General features: G+C 35.2%; 1 long non-coding RNA gene across 1 annotated transcript; it reads left to right on the top strand.

Moving 5' to 3' along the window:
- The first annotated feature begins 569 nt into the window (after positions 1–569).
- On the top strand, positions 570–1,536 carry LOC116122269. The gene is made up of 3 exons (XR_004126874.1): positions 570–710; positions 906–1,183; positions 1,434–1,536. It is a non-coding gene; the product is annotated as an uncharacterized LOC116122269 (long non-coding RNA).
- The last annotated feature ends 11,376 nt before the right edge of the window (positions 1,537–12,912 follow it).

Below are 12,912 nucleotides of genomic sequence, written 5' to 3'. Positions count from 1 at the left end.
GATAGGTGGGTGGGGGTGGTGGCTTGGGTAGACTGTAATTTGTTTTGAATTCAAGGGTAATTTTGTCAAAAAAGTTAATTAATTGAGGTAAAATAGTAAAAGTTATATTCATGTAAATTAATTTAGAAATAATGGTATTATTGTTCTAAAGTTTTATTAATAAGAGATAAAATTATAACAAAAAAAACCTTGATAATCTTATAATATTTAAGAAAATAGAAGTAATCAGATTACTTCTAATATTACTAACAGTAACTATTGTTGATATTTGAAGGTTACTAAAATTTTATATTATTTGACAACTAAATATGATAACTAAGTAATATAAGATGATATATCCTCTATAATCACACGTAACCTCCAATCAAACAGCCCTATGTAACAACCCAACAACTTGGAGATACAGACGAATTCAACTACTAACATTCACAAAATTTATTTTATTTTCAAACCAAGTATAAATGTGAAAAGCTTTTTAAAAGTTCGATAATCGCGCCAACGGTAGGTTGCAGAAAATATAATTAATAAATTACGCGCCTTAGAGACACTGTCAAACACGCGCCGCTGGAACGAAATCTAGTCTTTCTTTTCACATTAAAAACCCTTTCGCCTCTCAAACTTGAAATTGAAATTCAAAATGGCAATGGTAGCGGAAATATCGGGCTCAAAATCTCGTATCCGTTTCAATTTCGCGTCTTCGTGATTCCCTGGTGAGAGTTATCACTCAATTTTGGTTTTAATATCTGTTACCATCTGTTTGGTGCTAAAAGTGAAGGAAAAGAAAAGAAATTATACATCATGGAACCATTTTCTTATTTTCGTAACTTGTAGAGCTTTCCCCAATTAGAAAAATATAATTTTTATTCAGTTATATGCTAAAGTTTTTTTATTTTGCTTATTTTTAGGGTGAGGAAAACAGTGCAATTTTGTGTGCAAAAGGAAGGACTATAGTTCATCGGCTCCTGTTAAATATGTTCCCAAGAAATTTTCAAAGACAAACAAAACGGAAAATTGTTTGCCCATAAAGAGTTTGGAGAGTGCGAATACCGAAAGGTGTGGATGCCAGTGAATTGAGAATTGACGTTAAAATGGTGGAGATGTAAAGAAGTATTGCTTTGATGAGAAGGTTCGAAATCAAAGTCGAATGACTGATACAACCTGTTATTTGATGATTCTAAGCGAGGTGAAAAGTCCTTAACTTACTTATGTATGAAATGATATATAATTCTTTTTAATGGATTTAGAGTATGATCATTGTTGTTGTATGCATAATGCTTGTGCATTTTTATAGATGAATTTCTAAAAGAATTACAGCAATTTCTTAGTAGGCTTTTTGTGGGGTTGCTTTCTACTTTAGCTATAATTCATCATGATTATTCCTCATAGGTTTAATCACGTTGGCATTATGCTTGAGATTTTTGGTCATTTTGCAGCTTTTGAAGAAGAAAATGGTGATTGGGAGTTTATAGAGCATGGACTGATGGAAGAAACTGAGGAGTTTATTGAAGAACCCCAGGAGGTAGTGGAGGAGATGAATATCCGTCAAGGAAAAGATCTTGTAAACAAGCTGTGTTACGAGGCAGTACAACCATACAGGACGCTGAGAATTTGGCTATCAAATTACTTGCAACAAGGTTAGTTTGTAGCTTTTACTAACAATAAGGATTCGTTTATCAACTTATTTAGTGTTTCAGTTGGTATCTTGTTTGTTCATGTTTAAAGCTTTCTAGCAGAATTGGCTCACCGCTCTTAGAAAAATAGGTTCATACTTGATAAATTTGTTAAATGCATGACATAAAGCGAGTTGTTCTAATAATTTTTGTTCTTAGCTACACGGAAATAAAATATTTCCTTTGGATATCTCCTTTTTTCTGTAAACTTGTATTCATATTATTTCTAGTGCACTGAAATTATATGTCTTTTGTCTTAAGCTTGTTTTCTTCTTCTGAAGAGCATTTACAGCGGTTGAGCTTAGAAAGAAACTGAATGAAAGAAGTTTCCTCTCTAATTGTCGAGGCAGTGATACTGATTTTCAGAGCAGGTACAGACCATGATTTTCTTTTCTGAAGGAGTTTGTGCTACTTATTGGAACTACCATCATCGTTTTTGAAAAGTTCACTTGGCTTGTTTCTGAGAAGTCTCTGACCTTTTTCCTGTATGGCAGAGGGCTGATCAAGATGGCTTGTATGCCGAGCATTTTCACGTCTAGATGGTCTACTTCAACCTGGGGACCTAGACGGATAAAGCAAGTAAGTATTTTTTTATAGCATAGGTTTACTTAATGAATTTATATATTGTTTATGAATGGCTTTATTTTATGAATGATGGAACTTCAGAGGTTGTCTTTCTACATCCTATAGGAAGCTAGTCCTAATATTATTGACCATGAATTCTTGGCGCATTTTTGTTGGATCAGGCATTGTTCAACAAGGGAATGTGGAACTGATGCAGACAGGCAGTAAAACTGTTTTTCCAGGATGCTGAATCTGATGGAGAGCAAGAATCAAAACTTGGCATGTCAAAGCTTCAATGGATCAACTTTTTGTTCAGGCCAAGAAGCAATGGCTCCGAGTAGGATGACACCGAAAGAAACACGTAAAACAAGGATTATTCGTTGGCTTCATTACCGTGGTTTCACTGGGAATTACTAGTTTCATATTAAGAAGTTAGAATCCATTATCCCTACCTAGGCACATAAATGAATTCTCTTCGACATGTTGTCGATGGAATGATGATCCATAGCCCATTATCTTGAAATGTAAGTTTTTTGTATGAAAAGGTTCATTACACCCACCATTGGAACATGCTGAAATGTCAAAAGTTTAGTTTGCTGGAGCCCACAACAGAGACAAAGTTGTGTTCATAAATTATAGGTGTATGAAATGGCCAAAGGTTTTTTATTTTTTATTTTTGCTACTTTTTCTTTTAACTATTTCTAACTTCAATATGTTTTGTGATGCTATTTAAAAATAGAACCTTAGTTACTTGTTCACGAGTAGTTTAACACAAATACTTTTCTAATGAAAATATACTAAGTATCATAAGTTTTGAAGCTGCAATTTCTTCATCCATTTTGTCATAGTTCATATCCTTGTTTGTGGAGATGGATTAAAGCTGACTTAGATTAATCTGAAACTCATTGGAGGAAATACAAACTCGTGTTCTAAATTTTTGAGTGGTTTCATTTAAGTTATATAATTTAAAAGAAGTTATTAAAGAATGAATACATATATCACATTTGTAGTTTTCTTTCTCTATCATCTAGCTTAACAATGCTTATAACTGATAGTTTTTTAATGACATATTTATCTTTACATGTAATATTATTGATTACATGCACGAGACTTGGACAGGCATACAATTTTATAAATCCTAAATAGAATACAAAAATCATATATTTTGATGTTCAGGTTACACATTGGGCTAAAGGTCAAGATTAATTATTGTCAACAGTTTAAGGAATCAGATCAAGTCCTAAGACTAAAGAAAGATTCTGAATATCCCTGTTAGCTTATTGCCCTGGCAGGGATACATGTCAAGCTTTTTAGATTGCCACTGGCCAACAGGAATCTCACCCGAAAATTTATTGTTGTTAATACAGATGAGTCAGCTTTGTGCAGTTTACAATTTCAACAGGTATTATACCTGACACCTGATTATGTAGATATCCAATACTTTCAGCTCTTTGCAGCTTCCAATATCACCTGGAATTGCACCCACTAAACTGTTGTTCCATAATATTAGTTCCTGAAGCTTCACAAGTTTTCCAAAACTTCTCGTATGCTGCCAATCAGAAAATTATTCGAGACATAGAATGTTTCAATTCTGTGCAGTTTCCAAAATCGTCAGGAATTGCACCCTCAAGCCGTTACAATAAGCTTACATATTGAAGCTTTTGTAAGTTTTCCAAAGCTTCTCGGTATGCTGCCAGTTAGACGATTCATTGCGATATCCAAGCTTGTCACACTCTGTGTAGTTTCCAAAATATCAGGAATTGCACCCACTAAACTATTGTTCAATAACTTAGTTCCTGAAGCTTCACAAGGTTTCCAAAACTTCTCGGTATGCTGCCAGTCAGAGAATTATTTGTGGCATAAATTTTTCAACTCTGTGCAGTTTCCAAAATCGTCAGGAATTGCACCCTCAAAGCTGTTACCCCATAATCTTACATCTTGAAGCTTCTTTAGTTTTCCAAAACTTCTCGGTATGTGTCCAGTTAGAAGATTTGTTGGACAATATAAATATCAGCTCGCTGCAGTTTCCAATCTCTTCTGGGATATGACCTGACAGTGTGTTTCATAAAGGGTAACTCTTGAATTCTTTTGAGCTTTCCAATTCGACTTGGATTGGGCCAGAATTGAAGTATTACAAGTACAGGTCTGCAATTGGTTGCAATTTCCATCTCTTCTGGGATATGACCTGATAGTTTGTGTTAGAAAGCTCTAAATCTTGAATTTTTTTTAGCATTCCAATTTGACTTGGGATTGGGCCAGAGATTGAGGTACTAACAAGTACATATCTGCAACTCTCTCGCTACAGTTTCCAATCTCTTCTGGGATATGACCTGACAATTGTGTTTCATAAAGGTGTAGCTCTTGAATTCTTTTGAGCATTCCAATTGATGAGGAATACTTCCAGAATTGTTGTTTCCGTGAAGCTTAAATACTAAGTTGGTGCAGTTTCCTATCTCTATTGGTAGTTCACCCTCTAGATAATCCCGGTCTGCCTGAAAAGTCTGTAGGTTGCTCAATTCTCCAATAGTTTTTTGGAATTTTCCCATTGAGTTGATTCTCGTAGAGCATCAGATCTGAAAGGTTGACAAGTTTCCAACGCCGAAAGGAATTTCGCCTTTAAGAAAGTTCGTGTTGAGATATAAACCTTGCATCTATTTAGCCGGCATATTTCCTTGGGGATTTCACCTAAAGAGAATTGTCACTGAGATCAATGAAAGTGAGCTGTGTATTTCTCCAAGTTCTTTTGGGATTGTGCCCGTGAGATTGCAAGATGATATAGTAAGTTCTTCAAGGACTTGAAGATTGAAAATTTGAAGGCAATGGACCTTCCAATTCTACTCCTTTCAGGCTTATATCGCCACTTCTCCCTTTGAGTTGCAGTATATCCCAAACCATTTGCATGGACTGGTCTGTAAATTCCAATTTTTCAATGCTCAGTGGGGCAGCTTAAACTTTTCTTCCATGTTAAAAGAGCTTGGCCTTGTTCATCAAGAGAATAACAAGAGAGAGCATAAGAGAGTTTATTGACGAACCAAGGTGATGAAGGAGAAGATTTTTGGATAAACAAGCGATTCATTACTGTTTTAGGCATTGCTTAGAGTGAGAAGAGGTGGAGTGGTGTTTATTTGGAATTGTGAAAGAAATACAAGGGCAAGTATTTAAAAACTCATTCCATTTCCCTGTCCCCGCCACCCAAAGGACATGCTTTCCATTGTTAATTAATGCAATGTAACTTGGACAAACAATTCTTTAGGAATTTTTCAGTAATTTTCAAATTTGACGAGAGGAATGTATGTGCTAGTTTCAGAAGTGGTGTTGTAAATTATTACTGTATTAGCTAATGAACTGAAAGTCTCTTTTGATTGAGACACAATCATTTTATATTATATAGTATATACCAATTTTCATTGTTATCTTTTTGAATCGTCATTTAAACTGATACTTTATTTTCTATTGTTGTTTTTGAATGATGAAGATGATAAATTTCTGGTAGTGGGGAGTTGCAAATGTCATTAACCTTCTAATTAGATATTGACTTAAACAACCCACGACTGTAAATTCTACTATAAATAATGGCGTCAAAAAGCCAATCGTGTGGAACAACGCCACAATAATAACAACATTTTAAATGATATCTGATTTCACTTTTAAATAAGGTTTTATAATATTTAAAGTTGAATGTAATAAAGTGATGATATATCAATTACGATATGGCATGTAAGAACCCTGTTTGAGTTTGTGTATTGCATATATATGACAGACCTTATGGAGGAAGAAGTGTAAAGAAGGAATTACAAAGAAGTAGAAGAGAGAGAAGTGTTATAATATTGCATAATGCAATTCTCAGGATGGTTTTCTGAATTTTCTGTCATTTTCTCATTCTCATTTCTCTCGATCCAAACATCGCAAATCACACTTAATATAAGAAAATCTTTATTGAAGTTCGTCGAACTTACGGAGCTTACGTCAATAACCATCTGAGTGTTAATAAAATTAATAATCTCACAATGTTCACTATAATAACCCTTTCTCTGTTCTATTGTTGATTATACATTCTATTTTTGTTATATTTACACAATATCTCATAAAAATTAGATAAGCTTTATGTGATATTAAAAATTCTAAGATCAAAAGATCTTACAAAACTCAATTCTAAGTCTTTGTTTACAAAAGCCATTTATTTATGTATTTAGCATGACAATTTACTCGTAAATATCTGTCTGCTCCAGCTAACCAATAAAGAGCTATCACGTCGGGCTTTGTGACAAAATTATTGAGTTGAGTTGTAGACCTATCATTACTCTTAAATTAAATAACCGTGTTGTGGGGGGCATTTATGTGTTAACCAGAATCTGGACCCTATACCGATGTAACCAATTAACTTAGTTAATACATATTTTACCCTCATCCCTAACCTCCCAACACTTTATTCATGACCCTATGAATTTCTAATTCCATTTGCAAAATCTCACACACCTAAAACACATATCTAGCAAGGAAAACCAGTATATCCAACATTAATTGGTTTTAATATTTCTTTAATTCTTAGATTTAGCATTTTCTATAATTTTAATTCGAAGGATTGTGTCTTTTTAGTGTGTGAACTTTTTGTTAACGTAAGGATTGTTTTAAGAATTATGAGTGTAAATGATGTAATGTTTGTGGTAATATAGTAATTTAGGAATGTATTATTTGGGAAACCATTGAGAGAAAAAAACCATAGTTGACGTGAAGTACATACAGGGAATTATTTACACATATTCCCCAATTTGGGTGATGTTATACACACAATCAAGATTTCACACTATAGGTAAAAATCACATCAACTCATTTTTTTATATTAGATAAAACAACGCAAAACTTAGAGTTTCAAGCACAACCCCTAGTGGTATTCCACCATAAATAATGTGATTGAAAAAGTGAAACGTGTGGCACAAGCACAATCACCACCAGTCCATCACAAACCATGAGCAGCCATTTTTTCTAATATGTAATAAAAAAAATGCCACCATCCATCATCACATACAACTTCTTCTCTCCTTTGGAATCCATCATCATATATACTCTTTTTTCCGACTGTATATTTCCAACAAGGGTGGATAAACCTGGACCAGCCGGGTCAATGAAAATTAGGCCCAATTTTATTTTTAAATGGTTAGCCCAGACCCAGATTTTCCAGGACGCTCAATCAATGGAGACTAAGAATCAAAACTTTGGAGGCCAAAGCTTTTAGTGTTATTGTTTCAGACCCACTGTGGTAATTCCACCATAATATGGTTGAAAAAGTGAAACGTGTGGCACAATCCCACAATCACCACCAAGTCCATCCACGAGTCACGGCAGTGCATTTTTTCTAATATTTATAAAAATTGCCACCAATCTATATTTACATACAACTTTTCTCCTTTCGGTGTGTAAAATTATTGATTGTATTAGCTAATGAACTGGAAGTCTCTTTTGATGAGACACAGTCATTTTATATTATAATTCTTCACCTTTTTTATCATTATATCCAATTTTTTTGTTATCTTTTTGAATCGTCATTTAAGTATTGATACTTCATTTTTTATTGTTTCTTTGTTCTTGAATTGTAATGATAAGATTCTATAGTGGAGAGGTGCAAATGTCATTAACTTTCTAATTAGATATTGAACTTAAATAACTCGGAGTGTAAATTCAACCATAAATAATGGTGTGATAAGCCAATCACTTGTAATCCAACAAAAACATATTTATACTCATGGGTACCCGTTTAAAAAAGCGGGTATGATCCATAAATATGGACCCTTGTTTCGTCTGTACTCCGTCCGGTTCTTTTTTTTGCGGGTAGGCGGTATACCCACGGTACCCGTGAAAAACAAATTTTCAAATTTATAAATCTTATTTGACAATAAAATATATATTATTATTTACTAGGGAATAGTCTTTTTGATTAAATCTCTTAAGAGTTTTAATACAATATTTTGAAGCAAGATAATGTTAATTAAGAGTTTATGTGATGTTAACCCCATATCTAAATTGAGACACCTATAATTTCTAAATCCCTAATTTTAATAAATTAATGGATATAATTTAGTATGAACTTCTGATTTATATTTATTATTGAACTATAAAAATGAGCTGTGTACAGTAAAATTCATATGAAGGGCACTTGCGGAATTTCCAGATTATCCAATTGTATTATTATTGTAACACTTATAATTTAAAACTTTATTTAATTGTTTAATATATTTTTAATTTTCCTAATTATATCATAGCAATTGGTAAGTCCTAATAGATTTTTTTTTTTTTTTTTTTCTAAATTAAAAACTTGATACCGTTATGTCTTGTTAGATATGCATATGGGAACTATAATCTAATTAAGTCTGAAAATAATAAGAAATTTTTTTTTGTTAATTTTTTTTTTTAATTAACTAATAAGAGTTTGTTACTAGGGATTTTAGAATTTCTGGTTCTATAAATCAACATCATATTATTAGTCTTTTTGGTCAAAATTGAAAGCAATCATGATTCATGTGTATCGGCGCTCATATAATATGTATTATCATGACAGTAAGTATCAAAAATTTATCAAGTTAAATATTTTTCCACCATCACCACCACAGTACCCATGGTCCCTAATATAGACAACCACTAGGCCATTGACAATCTACCCTTGGGGTGGCGCCATCCACAGTCTGCCCTCAGATGGCCAAGTATCACAAGATGATCATACTCGCACAGTTTACCCTTGGGCGTCATGATCATATGGCACTGGTATAATAGAATCCTGGCCACAATCTACCCTTTGGCCGTCAAGTAACAATATCCCAGCCACAGTCTACCATCGAGGTGTATCCTGCTTAGGAGCTGTCAGGCGGCTTCTTGTCCCGATAGTGGCATAGATCGTCTCATCCGAGCATGTGGGCCATCTCATGCGCACATGAGGATAAGGTATGCTACACCAACCATAGTCTACCCTCAAGGTGGTACCATCCATAGGCTGCTCTCGGGTGGTATAATCATCGTTGGATAACCATACTCGCCTACTAGTTACCCTTTGGCGTCATGATAGGTATCAAAAGAATCTTGCCCACATCTATCCTCGAGGCATCAGAATCCCACACCGGTCAATACCCGCCTGGTGTGATCTCGCTAAGAACTCTCAAGCGCATATCCTGTCCCAATAGAATGGAATGTCATGTCATCCTTTGGTAGGACAAGCCATCTCGTTGTGGGCATGAGGATAAGTATAATGCTAGCTAATGTCTGGAGGGGGTGGGTACCAAAGGTGGTCTCAATTCGAAATAAAACTTTATCATAACTTCCAAATTCCCCAACTTCAGGGATATTACCTACCATCATCTCGATAATTCGAAATGGGTGTCATAGTTCTTAATATCACTAGCATGCATAAAAACAAGGTGACATTCCGATAATCGAACATGTACAATATCAATTTCCCCCCTATATTTTTTGTTTATTTTCCCAATATTCGAACTACTTGGTCAACCCCTTATACTTCTAAATCATTACATTAACCCCTATCTTGAAATTTAGGGGCATCAGGTCTAGGTACCTAGCCCAATTCCTTCGACCTGGACCCGACCCAGACCTATTGGTTCCTAGGCTTTCCTAAAGCCTAGAACCCGATACTATTCACTAAAATGACAATACACCCCTCCTATCACAAAATACAAATATACTTCATAAATTACAAATACACCCCCATTGTTCACAAAAATTACAAATACAACCCCAAAATATATATATTTTTTATTTATTTTAAATTCTCCACGATTTTCTTTTATTAATGTATTCTCCCTCTTTGAATCAAGCATAGAATAGACCCTACTATAAATTAATATATAATGGTTATATTAAAGAGATATTTTTATTTTATATACTTGTATTCTATCTATTCATTTGTGTTTATAATAACAATACAACATTTTTCATACAATATTATGTGGTAAAATATGATCGCTGATTTTAATTAAATTAAATTTTCATCCAATCATCTTTTACCACATAATGTTGTATGTGTAGTATTATTCTTTATAAAAAGAGTTTTTGACTATTATTTTGATGAGGATTTTTTATGATTATTAATTTTTGTATTAGAATAATTAGTTGGTGATTAAAAGATTTTCAACTTGATGAAATGGCATTGGATAATTAGTTTGATTTGAAAATGGTGATGCAAACAGATAGAATTAGACAAAACACACCTTGCGAAACCTTGCCACATGGCGGTGGCGAGCTTCCGTCCTTCGTTGGCGGCGTTTTATGGACACCATTTGGCTGCTGCGAACGAGTCCCTGGGATTGCAGCCCGAACATTCTTTTTAATGGATTTAGAGTATGATCATTGTTGTTGTATGCATATGCTTGTGCATTTTTATAGATGAATTTCTAAAAAGAATCGAAGCAATTTCTTAGTAGGCTTTTTGTAGTGTCGGTTGCTTTCAACTTTAGCTATAATTCATCAGATTATTCCTCATAGGTTTAATCACGTTGGCATTAGCTTGGATTTTTGGTCATTTTGCAGCATTTGAAGAAGAAAATGGTGATGGGAGTTTATACATGGACTGATGGAAGAACCTGAGGAGTTTATTGAAGACCCCCAGGAGTGTGGAGGAGATGAAAATCCGTCAAGGAAAAGATCTTTGTAAACAAGATGTGTTCCGAGGAAGTACAACCATCCAGGACGCTGAGAATTTGGCCACAAATTACTTGCAACAAGGTTAGTTTGTAGCTTTTACTAACAATAAGGATTAGGTTATTGTTAAAGCCAAAATCGTCCCTACCCAAATAGGAACGGCTGAATGAGGAAGAGACCAGGCCCAATCCCGATGTGGCCCCATCCGATTAGGCCTATTTGATACGAGATACAGTTGGCCCAAACCATCGGGTCCGGCCTCCAAGTCCTTGTTCACTTCCTAGCATATGAGCAGTCCAGAGCCCACGGCACCCACAGATCACTTTCCCATTCTAGATCATCTCCTATTCGAGGTCACCTTTCTGTTCAGGTCACTTCCCTACTCGAGGTTACTTTCCTGTTCGGGATCACCTTCCTATTCAAACACTGGTAAGACACTCACCACCGCCCTATTCCTCTAGGGTTTGTATCAAAGTCCCACTAGGACTCCTACTCCCACTAGGATTGGGAGACTAGACAGTCACACTATATAAACAGAGGTCCGCCTCTCACAAGGGACATTAGATTACATTACACCTTCACATCCGAAGCTCCTATTTGAGAGCTTCATATCACTGCCATAGTCACAGTCCCCGACTAGACTTCCGATAACGTCTCTACTCCCTAGCCCTCACTATACTAGCCTCTCAGCACCTTGTTGACTTGAGCGTCGGAGTGCCTACGCGCAAACACCACCCCGGTTTTGTTTCCGTTCGCTTCACGCTTGTTTCTCTACATGTGCAGGTGCAGCGGATCGTTAGTGGCCTCAACCTCACGGAATCAAACCCCCCTTCCATACAAGTAGATTTTTACGTCTACAGTTATCAACTTATTTAGTTGTTTCAGTTGGTATCATGTTTGTCCATGTTTAAAGCTTTCTAGCAGAATTAGCTCACTGCTCTAAAAAATAGGTTCATACTTGATATATTTGTTAAATGCATGACAAAGCGAGTTGTTCTAATAATGATTTTGTTCTTAGCTACACGGAAATAATATTTCCTTCTTGGATACCCGTTTTTCGTAAACTTGTATTCATATAATTCAGTGAAATAAAATTTCCTTCTTGGATATCTCGTTTTTCTGTAAACTTGTATTCATATTATTTCTAGTGCACTGAAATTATATGCTTTTGTCTTAAGCTTGTTTTCTTCTTCTGAAGAGCATTTACAGCAGTCGAGCTTAGAAAGAAACTGAATGGAAAGAATTTCCTCCTAATATTGTCGAGGCAGTGATAACTGATTTTCAGAGCAGGTACAGACCATGTTTCTTTTCTGAAGGAGTTTTGTGCTACTTATTGCACTACATCATCGTTTTCTGAAAGTTCACTTGGCTGGTTTCTGAGAATTCTCTGACCTTTTTTCCTGTATTGCAGAGGGCTGATCAATGATGGCTTGTAGCCGAAGCATTTTCACGGTCTAGATGGTCTACTTCAACCTGGGGACCTAGACGGATAAAGCAAGTAAGTATTTTTGTTTACATTCATAGGTTTTACTAATGAATTAATATATTGTTTATGATGGCTTTATTTTAGAATGGTCGAACTTCAGAGGTTGTCTTTGAAGTCTTTCTCACATCCTATGGACTAGCCCTAATATTATTGACCACTATTTCTGGCCCTTTTTTGTTGGATCAGGCATTGTTCAACAGGGGATAAGTGGAACTGATGCAGACAAGGCAGTAAAACTGGTTTTCCAGGATGCTGAATCTGATGGAGAGCGAATCAAAGCTTGGCATGTCAAAGCATTCAATGGATCACTTTTTGTTCAGGCCAGAAGCAATGGCTCCGAAGTCAGGATGCACCGAAAGAAACACGTAAAACAAGGATTATTCTTTGGCTTCAGTACCGTGGTTTCAACTGGGGAATTACTAGTTTCATATTGAAGAAGTTAGAATCCCATTATCCCACTTAGAGCACAATAATGAATTCCTCTTCGACCATGTTGTCGATGGAATGATGATCCATAGCCGATTATCTTGAAATTTAAGTTTTCTGTATGAA

The sequence above is a fragment of the Pistacia vera genome, unplaced genomic scaffold (genome assembly GCF_008641045.1).
Source record: "Pistacia vera cultivar Batoury unplaced genomic scaffold, PisVer_v2 Contig133, whole genome shotgun sequence".
Classification (NCBI taxonomy): Eukaryota; Viridiplantae; Streptophyta; class Magnoliopsida; order Sapindales; family Anacardiaceae; genus Pistacia; species Pistacia vera.
Note: the sequence above shows the minus strand (reverse complement) of the source record. Positions and strands in the feature narration are given on the sequence as shown.